General features: G+C 43.0%; 1 protein-coding gene across 2 annotated transcripts in view; it reads right to left on the bottom strand.

The window, feature by feature from the left end:
- LOC132825421 (zinc finger and BTB domain-containing protein 5) overlaps positions 1-6,480 on the bottom strand; it is a 48,680-nt gene extending 42,200 nt beyond the window's left edge. The window contains exon 1 of one of the 2 annotated variants that reach the window (XM_060840672.1): positions 6,252-6,480. The gene's annotated coding sequence lies outside the window, so the exon portion shown is untranslated. Of the gene's footprint in view, positions 1-3,829; positions 4,188-6,251 lie in introns of those variants that run through there. The other variant, XM_060840681.1, reaches the window with a different exon arrangement.
- Between the last annotated feature and the right edge of the window lie 6,660 nt (positions 6,481-13,140).

Raw genomic sequence — 13,140 nt, 5'->3', positions numbered from 1 at the left:
ATCTTCTTGTTAACGATTTGAAAAAGCTACCCAATTAATTCCATTCCTTTGCATTTCCCCCAAAAAACCTGCAATTTATCCTGTTGAAGTATATATTTGGTCCGTTTTGAAAGTTCTTGCTGAATTTACCTCCAGCACCTGCATACATTCCAGATCATAACTCACTGCTCAAAATAAAAAGAAAACTTTGATTTTGCCTCTGGCTCATTTGCCAATTATCTTAAATTTATATTCTCTGGTCTTCGATTCTTCTGCAACTGGAACCAACTCTTCATTTACTACAAATGTTTTATAATTTTGAATAACTTCACTAAATCTCCAGTTAATTTTCTTTGCTCCAAGGAGATCGACCTATGTTTCTCAAGTCTAATTGCCAACCCAGTATAAAACTTGTTCACACCACGCTTACTCAATGGGGATTTTTCCTTCTAGATTTAAAATACTGTCTATTTAACTCTTCCAGCAAATGTCCTATAAGAGTTGTCAAATTCCTGTTCATTTTTTCACCTGTTTTCTCTGTTCTTAACTTTTCCTGAAACTATCAACTCTAAGATAGTGTACTGCTTCCTAAGCACCAGGTTTCAAATATCATTCAACCCACTGACTGTTCTCATCTTTCCCACCTCTTTTATTTGCCAATCTTCTCACATCACCTCCCTGTAACATTGACACTAGTTATGAGTCAACCTCCCCCAATAATTCTCCCTCATGGTCCAGCTCAATTGGCACTGTCTTTGCTTGGCTTCACTCTTTATCTATCGATGGTGGTCAAAGCACCAACGTTTCTCCAAGATTCCATTTGTATTATCATACCCGGATCCTGATTACATACAAAACGTAGACATCACAAACACGTGAATTTTCAACTCATAATGGGCAGATGGAAGTAACTTTAAAACTGAATCATTCCAGTGGATGTAAACAACATCCGATGCACCACCCATTGAGACCTGACAGCCCCAAAACCAAATCCCAACCAGCATGAATCATGCTAAAACTAACTAGGTTAATATCAGACCTCAACATCCCTGGGGTGGGACTCACAAAAGGACTGGACACAGGCAAATTACTGGAGGTCAATTAATACTTCAGAATAGTATCCCAGCAGAGATCAGAACTTTCAGGAATAGAGTGGGCTAAACTGGAACATAAGACACTGATAGCTCATTGTCAATTCACTCTCGCTTATCTAAACTAATAGCAGGGAAAAAGGTTTCTTTCTTTACCAGCAGTCAATTTTATCCTGAGGTAATCCTGGCTAACATGTTTGAAATTCATCAATTCCAATGAAGACAAAGATTTGGAAAACAAAATCAAACAGCCACCAGCTACTTTTGAACCTGGATCAAAATGCAATGATGCAGGAAAGCATGAGCAAAAACAAAGACACATGGATTGCTTTTTGTTGCACTGCACAATGCCAACAGGTCAGAATAAGCACACATTGATGAATGAATGTTGTGTAATCCGGCCTTTCTTGCAGACAAGACCCTTTTTCATGAGAAAAGATTCCTTTTCTCCCATTCCCTAGGTTTTACTGCATGGTACAACATTCAAGGGCCAGCTAAAAGCTGTGCTGACACTGGACACAAGAATGTACATGGGAACAATTGAGAGTCAGTCCTCCAATTCCTTCCCCATATCAGTACAACTAACACTCAGTACATGAGAGGTCCTACTCAAATATGCTTTACATTTCATGATTTGAGGTCATGAAGCTCTGGTATGCTGTCTACACAAACCTGTTGACGCAGAATTCATATTAAATAATTACCATTTAAAATCAAATCTTGCCCAGAGGTACAGTAATGGTCATTACATGGGAACACAGATACATGCAAAGACCACCACCTGCAAGTTCCCCTTGAAACCAATCACCATCTTGACTGGTAAATATGTCACCACTGTATCACCATCACTGGGTCAAAATTCTGGAAATTCCTTCCCTAACACAACTGTGGATCTACCTACAGTAATGTGGATTGCAACAGTACAAGAAGGCAGTTTATCAACACCTTCGAGGGATGGGGAATGAATGATGCTCATTCAGCAACATCCACATTCGTAGATTCATAGAGATGTACAGCATGGAAACAGACCCTTCGGTCCAACATGTCTGTGCCGACCAGATATCCCAAGCCAATCTAGTCCCACCTGCCAGCACCTGGCCCATATTCCCTCCAAACCCTTCCTATTCATATACCCATCCAAATGCTTCTTAAATGTTGCAATTGTACCAGCCTCCACCACTTCCTCTGGCAACTCATTTCATACGCATACCATCCTCTGCGCGAAAAAGTTGCCCCTCGGGTCTCTTTTATATCTTTCCGCTCACCCTAAACTTTTGCCCTCTAGTTCTGGACTCCCAACCCCAGGGAAAAGACTTTGACTATTTATCCTATCCATGCCCCTCATGATTTTATAAACCTCTATAAGATCACCCCTCAGCCTCCGACGTTCCAGGGAAAATAGCCTATTCAATCTCTCCCTTTAACTCAAATCCACCAACCCTCGCAACATCCTTGCAAATCTTTTCTTCACCCTTTCAAGTTTCACAGCATCTTTCCGATAGGAAAGAGACCAGAACTGCAAGCAGTGTTCCAACAGTGGCCGAACCAATGTCCTGTACTGCTCCAACTCCTGTACCCAATACTCTTGACCAATAAAGGAAAGCATACCAAACGCCTTCTTCACTATCTTATCCACCTGTGATTCCGCTTTCAAGGAAAATTTTAAAAATAGTGACCTAAAAAGTTCAGAGGCTAGGAATTCTGCAGCAATTAACTCATCAAACAGCCTAAAGTTGACTTCAACATCATAAAGACACACATTCCCCATATTCTGGATTAGTGCAGCCCCAATACACTTAAGAGGTTCGATATCATTCAAGCAAAATCAGCCTGCTCAATCAATTCCCCATGCACCAACTCTCTCCCCTGTCAGCACACTGTGGCTATTGTACTACAGTCTACAGCATGCACTGCAATTACTCATGAAGGTTCAATTTCTCTACCATCTAAAAAGGTCCACAGTAGCAGATGCCATCACCATCTGCACATTTCCCTCCATGCCACAGACTACCCTGACTTGGAGTTTTAATTGCTACCATTGCTTCAGTCTCTGAGAAAAATTCTGGAACTCCCTCCTTAATAGCAGTGTGCATGCACTTCCATCTCACGCTCTGCAGCAGTTTAAGAAGGCACTTACCACCATCTTCTGAAGGGCACTTAGGGATCACCAAAAAATGCTGGCCTTGCCAATGTTCACATCCTCAAAACAAAGAAAAGCATGCTACCCAAATTAGTAAACCATAGCTCAATGATCCATGTTGATTTCATTGAATCAGAGCTTCCTTGTTCTCACGTTTAATTTGAACTAAATTGGATGGAAGTCACTGACTGAGGCTTCATGGGAAATATAAGCCTACAAACAATTCCAAAAAAGGAAAAATTAAATCACAGGAAAGGAGAGAACAAGAAGCTGACCAAACTTGTGTTCATTTAATTCAATTTCTCCTTATGCATCTTTGTTCTCATTGAGATTGATGACAGACGGAACAGTGGTTTCTGAGGGCTCCACGCACAATGCTATTTCGATCAGTTTGGATTTACCATTACATACTCTTCTGAAGGATTTTCCAAAACACATTTAAACATTAATCAAAATATCCAGAGCAATACCTTCGTTATGAACTCACTGTAATTACATCAGTCCACCAACGTCAAAAATCTTCCAAAAAAACCTAAGTAAAACGATTGCATAAAATTCAATTTCTAGTACTGTAGATGGATACTGGAGAATCAAGGCAGTGCTCTCAGGCAGTTCTTACCTGATTAAGCTTCACACTATGCCGACTTACATCAGGATGTGAACCCCTGGGCTACCACTCCTTGCTCCTGCTCGCTCATGTATTAAATTAACTCTGGTATGTGGCGTAGTCTGACCCAGAGAGAACAATCTGACCGTTCAATCTGCTCGGAAAACGGATCGCGTCCCAACTAGGGGACTATTTATTTCCCCATGCACAAGATGCGGGACAGGCATCTTCATTCATTACCATTCCACTCGACAATGCAAAACACTGGCGGTCCACCGAGAAATCCTGCGCGCAGTCCATGCAGACAGCAGAGTAACTGAATCTACATTTGCGAGCCGGGTGCATGAAAGATTAACACCATCGGCCAATGCATTCGCTCACTGCCTCCTTCCTTCCTCTCTTCCCCGCCCCCGCTTCCTCGGCTGTTTAGACACAGGATGCCGAACGCCTTTTCCTACCAGCCTGAAAATGCACTGATCTGATCTCTCCCACTCTCACACACAATCTCACTGAGTCTCCAACCCGCGCCTGCCCAGCATTGGCTGTGGCTGTTTGCAGGAACTGCGATCCAAAGAGCCTGGGAGCTGTTGCCACTCCAATATCGAATGGACAGGGATGCCGATAGCTGACCAATGCTTTGTCAGTGTCTGCTCAGTTTGCAATGCACCGTTAAAACGAATGTACCATGTGAATGGCCCGCATCCAATTCATTTGCCTAATAACGATGCATTAATACTTTATTTCTGCATGGATTCACTGGATGTGGATTCAGTGCCTGCAATGACAGCTCCAACTCAGCGCTGCCCGGATACAACGCATTGAAATCACAGCAAGGAAACCAATTCATTCCGATACTTAAGGTGGAACGTGAATTTCAGGCAGATGAGGCTGCTCCTCCGAGCTCTCAAGAAATAAATTCAGATCATACAATCAGATTGCAATAGCGTGAACCATGGAGAAAAGATTAACAGGGTTGCCAGTGGAGGAGACTAGTCACTCGGGAGATGCCTGGGCTGCTGCCTCAATGGGAATACTCCTGATGCGCAGGGATATCCTGGACAGACTTTGGAACATAGCGTAGGGAGTGTGTATATGGGATGCCGTGTGTGTGTATGTGTGGGGGGGTGAGGAGAGAAGGGAAAAGAGGGAAACACTCCGCATTTCTATAGTACCCTGAAATATAGTGAAACGTTCCAAGGCACTCACAAAAACATTCAAACAAAATGTTTGACACCAATGTACATAAGGAATTACTAAACCATTGAAATGTGTTGGATGTAGGTCTGCTCGCTGAGCTGGAAGGTTCATGTTCAGCCAAAGAACCCAAAATATAAATAGAAAGCAGGATCATCAGCAATGCTTCGTCTGAAGGCTCACTGAAGATGTTACCTAGAATGGTGATGAAACGTCTGAACATGAACCTTCCAGCTCATTGAGCAAATCTACATCCAGAACCTCAACCTGAGCTGTGAATCTTCTCAAAACTCACTTGTGAGATGTGTTTTAAGCATTGTCCTAAAGTAGGACAACTACAGAGGTGTAAGGGAGGTGATGCAGAGTTCAGGGTGTCAGCAGTTAAATGCACATTTGACAAATGTCAAATGATCAAATCAGGGATGGGCTAAAAGTCAGAATTTGGCATACAGGAAGGTGGATACACGACATCTCCCTAGGATTCTGCAGGGTCTACAGGAATTATACAACTAGATTACAGGAAACTGAATGAAGAAAACGCTGAGGAGGGAGGATTATTTGATTTGATTTGTTGTCACGTACCCAGCTACAATGAAAAATTTTGTTTTGCGTGCAGTACAAGCAGATCATACCATACAAAGTGCATTAGTATAGTAATAGTATACAATGTTGCGACTGCAGAAAAGTCCAAAAAGAGAGATCAACATTTAAATTTAAAAATTTGAGAAGCCCATTCAGAAATCTAATAACAGTGGGGTAGAAGCGATTCTGGAATCTGTTGGCACATGCGTTTAAGCTTTTGTACCTTCTGCCTGACTGAGGTGGGGGGAGGGGGGAGTGGGAACGGGACGGGGAAGGGTGGATTGGGGAGGGGGAGATCCTGGAGAGGACCCTCTAAGTGAAGATGGGGTTGCAGGGGAATGGACTCTCTGGAAGTGAAGGGGGGGGGGTGCACATTACAGGGTTTGGGGACCCTAGAGAAAAAGGGATGGTAGAGACCCTGGGGAGTAAGGGGACATGGAATCCTTGTTTAGTGAAGAGTGGAATGCAACCCCTGGAGGTGAACGGGGGCTGGGGACGGGTAGAAGTGTGAGGGTGTCCAGATGTGTCGGGGGGGGGGGGGGGGTAGGGGGTTTATAACGTGCACCCTCGCGGTGTTCGCGGCCCCCTCATTGTGCGCTCACCGCATTCAGCGCATGCGCCCGGCCCGCTCCGCTCGCGCTCTCTCTCTCTCTCTTACCTGAGGCGCGCGCTTCTTCCTCCCGCGCTCGGGGACAAAACAACGGGCGCGTGTGAGCCGCGTGTTGCTGCCGCCGCCGCCGCCGCCGCTCCCGGGCGACAAACGGAAACCGACCGGAAACCTGGCCCGGAGCCGGAAAACTGCTCGACACTGGGCCAGGCGCCAGCTTTTGTTCAGCTGTGACTGAGACCGGTAACGAGCGCCACCTCCTCCTCCCCATCGGCCTCTGACAAACTGTCACCTTTCACTCGGAAGCGGAAACCAACCTTCTCTTGGATTGACATCGGTAGCTTGGCACCTTTGTTCCTAATTGTGTGTCGTTGCTTCAACAGGCGGCAAAGGCATACAATACAAGCAGCATTTAATTGATAGCTGTGTACCTCTAAAGAATTAGATCTTAAATGTAGCGCAGTTGTTAAATTAATAAGTTTTATTTTCGAAAGAACTTTATCGCACGACGTATGAGAAGATTCCAGCAAATAATTAGGGTATAGAATGGATTGCCTGGAACTGTGATGAAGGCAAGTTTAATTGAGGTTCTAGATAATGGTGCTCATTTAACAAGGTAGTCATAGAGTCATTGAGATGTACAGCATGGGAACAGACCCTTCGGTCCAACCCGTCCACGCTGACCAGATATCCCAACCCAATCTAGTCCCACCTGCCAGCACCCAGCCCATATCCCTCCAAACCCTTCCTATTCATACACCTATCCAAATGCCTCTTAAATTTTGCAATTATACCACCCTCCACCACTTCCTCTGGCAGCTCATTCCATACACATACCACTCTTTGTGTGAAAACATTGCCCTGTAGGTCTCTTTTATATCTTTTCCCTCTCACCCTAAACCTAAGCCCTCTAGTTCTGGACTCCCCGGCCCCAGGGAAAAGACTTTGTCTATTTATCTTATCCATGCCCCTCATAATTTGGTAAACCTCTATAAGGTCACCCCTCAGCCTCTGACGCTCCAGGGAAAACAGCCCCAGCCTGTTCAGGCTCTTCCTGTAGCTCAGATCCTCCAACCCTGGCAACATCCTTGTAAATCTTTTCTGAACCCTTTCAAGTTTCACAACATCTTTCCGATAGGAAGGAGACCAGAATTGCACGCAATATTCCAACAGTGGCCTAACCAATGTCCTGTACAGCTGCAACATGACCTCCCAACTCCTGTACTCAGCACTCTGACCAATAAAGGAAAGCATACCAAATGCCTTTGTCACTATCCTATCTACCTGCGACTCCACTTTCAAGGAGTATGAACCTGCACTCCAAGTCTCTTTGTACAGCAACACTCCCTAGGACCTTACATTAAGTGTATACGTCCTGCTAAGATTTGCTTTCCCAAAATGCAGCACCTCGCATTTATCTGAATTAAACTCCATCTGCCACTTCTCAGCCCATTGACCCATCTGGTCGAGATCCTGTTGTAATCTGAGGTAACCCTCTTCGCTGTCCACTACACCTCCATATTTGGTGTCATCTGCAAACTTACTAATTGCACCTCTTATGCTCGCATCCAAATCATTTATGTAAATGACAAAAAGTAGAGGGCCCAGCACCGATCCTTGTGGCACTCCACTGGTCACAGGCCTCCAGTCTGAAAAACAACCCTCCACCACCACTCTCTGTCTTCTACCTTTGAGCCAGTTCTGTATCCAAATGGCTAGTTCTCCCTGTATTCCATGAGATTTAACCTTGCTAATCAGTCTCCCATGGGGAACCTTGTCAAACGCCTTACTTAAGTCCATACAGATCACATGTACTGCTCTGTCCTCATCAATCTTCTTTGTTACTTCATCAAAAACTCAATCAAGTTTGTGAGACATGATTTCCCATGCACAAAGCCATGTTGACTATCCCGAATCAGTTCTTGCCTTTCCAAATACATGGACATCCTGTCCCTCAGGATTCCCTCCAACAATTTGCCCACCTCCGAGGTCAGGCTCACTGGTCTGTAGTTCCCTGGCTTGTCCTTACCACCCTTCTTAAACAGTGGCACCACGTTTGCCAACCTCCAGTCTTCCGGCATCTACACCTAGTGCTGGTACAGTGGGCCAAGTGATCTCCTTCTGGATCAGAACAATTCTGTGATGTCACCATTTCACCCAAAATTTGGAGAGTTATGAGATCAATTACTATCCTGTGACCTGGTTTTGTATCCACAGTACTTGTATAGCAGGTACAATTCAGTTTCTGGACAATGGTAATCTATGGAGGGAGAAAGAGATTTTATGGTACACCTCATGCCACTCCACATGCCCTGCCATAAATTTTATCAACAACAGGAAAAGCGTTGGGCTTCCCACTTATGGTCAATTGAGGCTGACATTCCTGCTGACAACTAACTAAAAACTCTGTACAATTTGGGTGAGTCAGCCAAGCAGATGTGGGCTTATCCAAGACATTTATCCTGGGGTGCGGGGAGTCCACAAGTGTGTAATCCAGCCCAGTGTGTCAAATTGAATACCTTTCAATCTGAAATAATTTTGAAACTGTTTCTCTGTAAAAGTCATGTCCAATAGAAGGAGACATCCTGGGGGACTAACCTTTTCTGCAGGTGCAATTTGGCTAACTGAGTTTCTCGAACACTTTCTACTTTTTTTATGAGAAAAATTGTTAATCTTCCGTTTCGCAGGAGCGTTGTGGCATAAGAAGGATGTACAACTCCCAATGTTCAGAAGCATTGCTGGATCAAAGATCACACCTCTTAGTCAGTAGGCAATTATTCATGGGAGCACTTGAGGAATTTTCTGATTTGCCAAGACCCAATTCGCTTCTGTCAGGAAGAAAAATTCTTAACTGTGACTTTACAGAACAGCTCTTTGAAGGCACCACTAAAAATGATGATTGTACTTACAGCGCCGACAGGAATCAGCAAGAATCTGAGTATAAAAACTAGTTGCACAAAGTAGATTAATTCATTCAGTGATTTTTACCTCTAAGCATTTCTAATTAACTGCAGTGGGAGAGGGGCCATTATAATGTATCTTAAAGCATGAAGGATGCAAAGAGGTGGTGAGAACATTAATAGCAAGCAATTCAAATTGCATAGGTTTGTTCTTACAAAAAAGTGACATTCTTCCAATGGCAATATTCCAACAGTGGCCGAACCAATGTCCTGTACAACCGCAACATGACCTCCCAGCACCTGTACTCAATACTCTGACCAATAAAGGAAAGCATACCAAATGCCTTCTTCACTATCCTATCTACTTGTGACTCCACTTTCAAGGAGTATGAACCTGCACTCCAAGGACTTTTTGTTCAGCAACACTCCCTAGTACCTTACCATTAGGTGTATAAGTCCTGCTAAGATTTGCTTTCCCAAAATGCAGCACCTTGCACTTATCTGAATTAAACTTCACCGCCACTTCTCAGCCCATTGGCCCACCTGGTCGAGATCCTATTGTAATCTGAGGTAACCCTCTTCGCTGTCCACTACACCTCCATATTTGGTGTCATCTGGAAACTTACTAACTGTACCTCTTATGCTTGCATCCAAATCATTTATGTAAATGACAAAAAGTAGTGGACCCTGCACCGATCCTTGTGGCACTCCACTGATCACAGGCCTCCAGTCTGAAAAACAATCCTCCACCACCACCCTCTGTCTTCTACCTTTGAGCCAGTTCTGTATCCAAATGGCTAGTTCTCCCTGTATCCCATGAGATCTAACCTTGCTAATCAGTCTTCCATGGAGAACCTTGTGAAGACCATATAGATCACATCTACCGCTCTGCCCTCATCAATCCTCTTTGTTACTTCCTCAAAAAACTCAATAAAGTTTGTGAGACATGATTTCCCATGCACAAAGCCATGTTGACTATCCATAACCAGTACTTGCCTTTCCAAATACATGTACACCCTGTCCCTCAGGATTCCCTCCAACAACTTGCCCCCACCGACGTCAGACTCACCAGTCTATATTCCCTGGTTTGTCCTTACCAACTTTCTCAAATAGTGGCACCATGTTAGCCAACCTCCAGTCTTTCGACACCTCACCTGTGACTATCGATGATACAAATATCTCAGCAAGAGGCCCAGCAATCACTTCTCTAGCTTCCCACAGAGTTCTAGGGTACGCTTGATGAGGTCCTGGGGATTTATCCACCTTTAACTATTTCAAGACATCCAGCACTTCCTCCTCTGTAATATGGAAATTCTGCAAGATGTCACCATCTATTTCCCCACAGTCTATATCTTCCATGTCCTTTTCCACGCTAAACCTTGATACAAAATACTCATTTAGTATCTCACCCATTTTCTGCAGCTCCACACAAAGGCCACCTTACTGATCTTTGAGGGGCCCTATTCTCTCCCTAGTTACCCTTTTGTCCTTAATGTATTTGTAAAAACTCTTTGGATTCTCCTTAATTCTATTTGCCAAAGCTATCTCATCCCCGTTTTGCCCTCCGATTTCCCTCTTAAGTATACTCCTACTTCTTTTTTACTCTTCTAATGATTCACTCAATCTCATGATTCAATGCCAGAGCTGCCTGGATGGGCTGAATGGACTAATTTCTGCTCCTATGTCTTATGGAATGGCAGGTGTCTTTTCCCAAGGGTGGTGGATTTCAAGACTAGGGGCATATTTGTAATGTGCGATGAGAAAGATTTTAAAAAGACAGAAGGGGAAATTTATTTACGCAGAGAGTGGTTCGTGTATGTAATAAACGTCCAGTGGAAGTGGTGACTGCGGGTATAGCTACAACGTTTAAAAGACTTTTGGATAAGTACATGAATAAAAAGTATTTGGAGGGGTATGAGCCAACCGCGGGCAGGTGGGACTGGTTTAGTTTGGGATTATGGTCAGCATGGACTGGTTGGACCAAATGGTCTGTTTCCATGCTGTATGACTCTATGACTTGCTGGATTGGGAACCATTGTAGATTAGCAAGTCCAGCCCTGATAAGTCAGTTGGCCTTGATGCCAGTTAAAAAAACAGGGAAAACAGTTTTGGATTAATTTAATATTATGGAGGGTTGAAGATGGTAGACCAGTCAGGCTTACTGCATTCACTGTTTGTCCTCTCTACACATTCCCAGCATTCTCAGTTGCTCTTTTGAATCTCCAATATTTGGCTTTTTATTTGTATTTAAACAACTTTTCAGAAACAAACAAGCTAGGTGGTTGTTTCCCATAATGACTGAATCTAAGTAATATTACTGGTATTGTGAAAATAATAATAGAATAGAATCTCTCCAGTGCGGAAACACCCCTTCGGCCCACCGACAAGTACCCCACCAAATCATTCCCCGTTACTCTACATTTATCCCTGACTAATGTACCTAGCCTACACATCCCTGAACACTATGGGCAATTTAGCATGGCCAACTCACCTAACCCGCACATCTTTCGCTTGTGGGAGGAAACCGGAGCACTCGGAGGAAATTCATGCAGACAGTCACCCAGGGCTGGAATCAAACCTGGGTCGCTGGCGCTGTGAGGCAGCAATGTTAATCACTGAACCACTGTGCTGATCACTAAGTTGGTATCTAAGTTAGGGTGTTTTAGGCCAAGGGGCTTCAAAGAAATATTCTGTGTTTTCCAGCTATTTTGCAGATCCTTTGTGTTCTCACTCCAAAACAGAGTCTGCAAATTAACTGTATGGCTGCAGGGAGAAGTTGAAGTTGGTATAGCTGGATTCCGATATAATTTGCTTATTTCACAATGAAGAAATAATACAGTGCTTTATGTGGAGAGGTGGCAGAAGGGAAGATGCAAGTTACGTTATGCAAAATCACAGGAGCAGCCGTTAGAGAATTTTAAAAAGCTTGCCAAAGTTGGATTGAGCCAGCAGTTAGATTTTAATAAAAATATTAAACAATGCAAACCAATAGTCAAGAAAATAAAGCTGTGTTCACTGTTTAGTTGAGGACAGAAATAGTGTTTATTTGACTCTCTATAAAAAGTCACTCAGTCCGTTTCACCAAAAATAAACACAATTTAACAAACTGCACTAAAATAGTTCCTACAGAGACATCCACACAATCAACCACTAAATTTGTATGTCTTTTATAATTTCCAGATACAAAAACTCCAGGAGAAAAGAAAAATTGAACTTATTAATTTGTCTGAGTTTATGTGAACATGAAAGTCTAAGATGCATTAATTCTTAGTATGTTTTAACCAACTCATATTTAAATAATCTTTCAGTTTCAATTTATTTGAAATATAGAATTTGAAATACGAAATAGTGTTGAGCTCTGAATCTACTGCAACCTGAAACCAGTAATTTGTATTTTTTGACAGGAATTAATACTAATATATTGGCCAGTAATTCTCTACTTCCAATCCCAGCTCTTACCACACCCCCCACCCTACAGTAATGGTGCAGCTGATTAAAACAACATTGATCACATCTGCAACTATGTTACACGATGGATCCTCACCACAGCTCATTTGGTAAAAGATATATCTGGTAGACTGCTGTCACCATTGTCTTTCCTGATAAGGATCTGTAGGGTCTGCTTTGTTTAGTGTGGTAGAAGAAAGCTACTCATCTCGCGTGAAGAGGCTCTTGTCTTAAGTAAGATGTAGTTTGATGTATGATAGAGATCAGGTACACATTACATTGATATGATATACATTTTATTAAGACTATGAGGATCCCTGGAATAACAAATTCAGCTGTTTCAAGATACTAGAATATTCTCCCACCTAAATCCTTGTGACATCATTGTATTGAGTGGAACTTAATGCAGTATTAATCTTTTTGGAACCAAACACCTTACAAAACATTATCTTTCTCCAAGCTTTTTGCCTCACTATTGACATTGATACATTCATGTACATAATTAGATTTACCATTACCTCATCTAACCTAAGTCTCTGATTTCACAAATCTGGACGGTCTAGAGTTACACTAATATTCCAGAATGCATTCTC

The sequence above is a fragment of the Hemiscyllium ocellatum genome, chromosome 2 (genome assembly GCF_020745735.1).
Source record: "Hemiscyllium ocellatum isolate sHemOce1 chromosome 2, sHemOce1.pat.X.cur, whole genome shotgun sequence".
NCBI classification, from domain to species: Eukaryota; Metazoa; Chordata; class Chondrichthyes; order Orectolobiformes; family Hemiscylliidae; genus Hemiscyllium; species Hemiscyllium ocellatum.
This window is presented reverse-complemented; position numbering and strand designations above follow the sequence as displayed.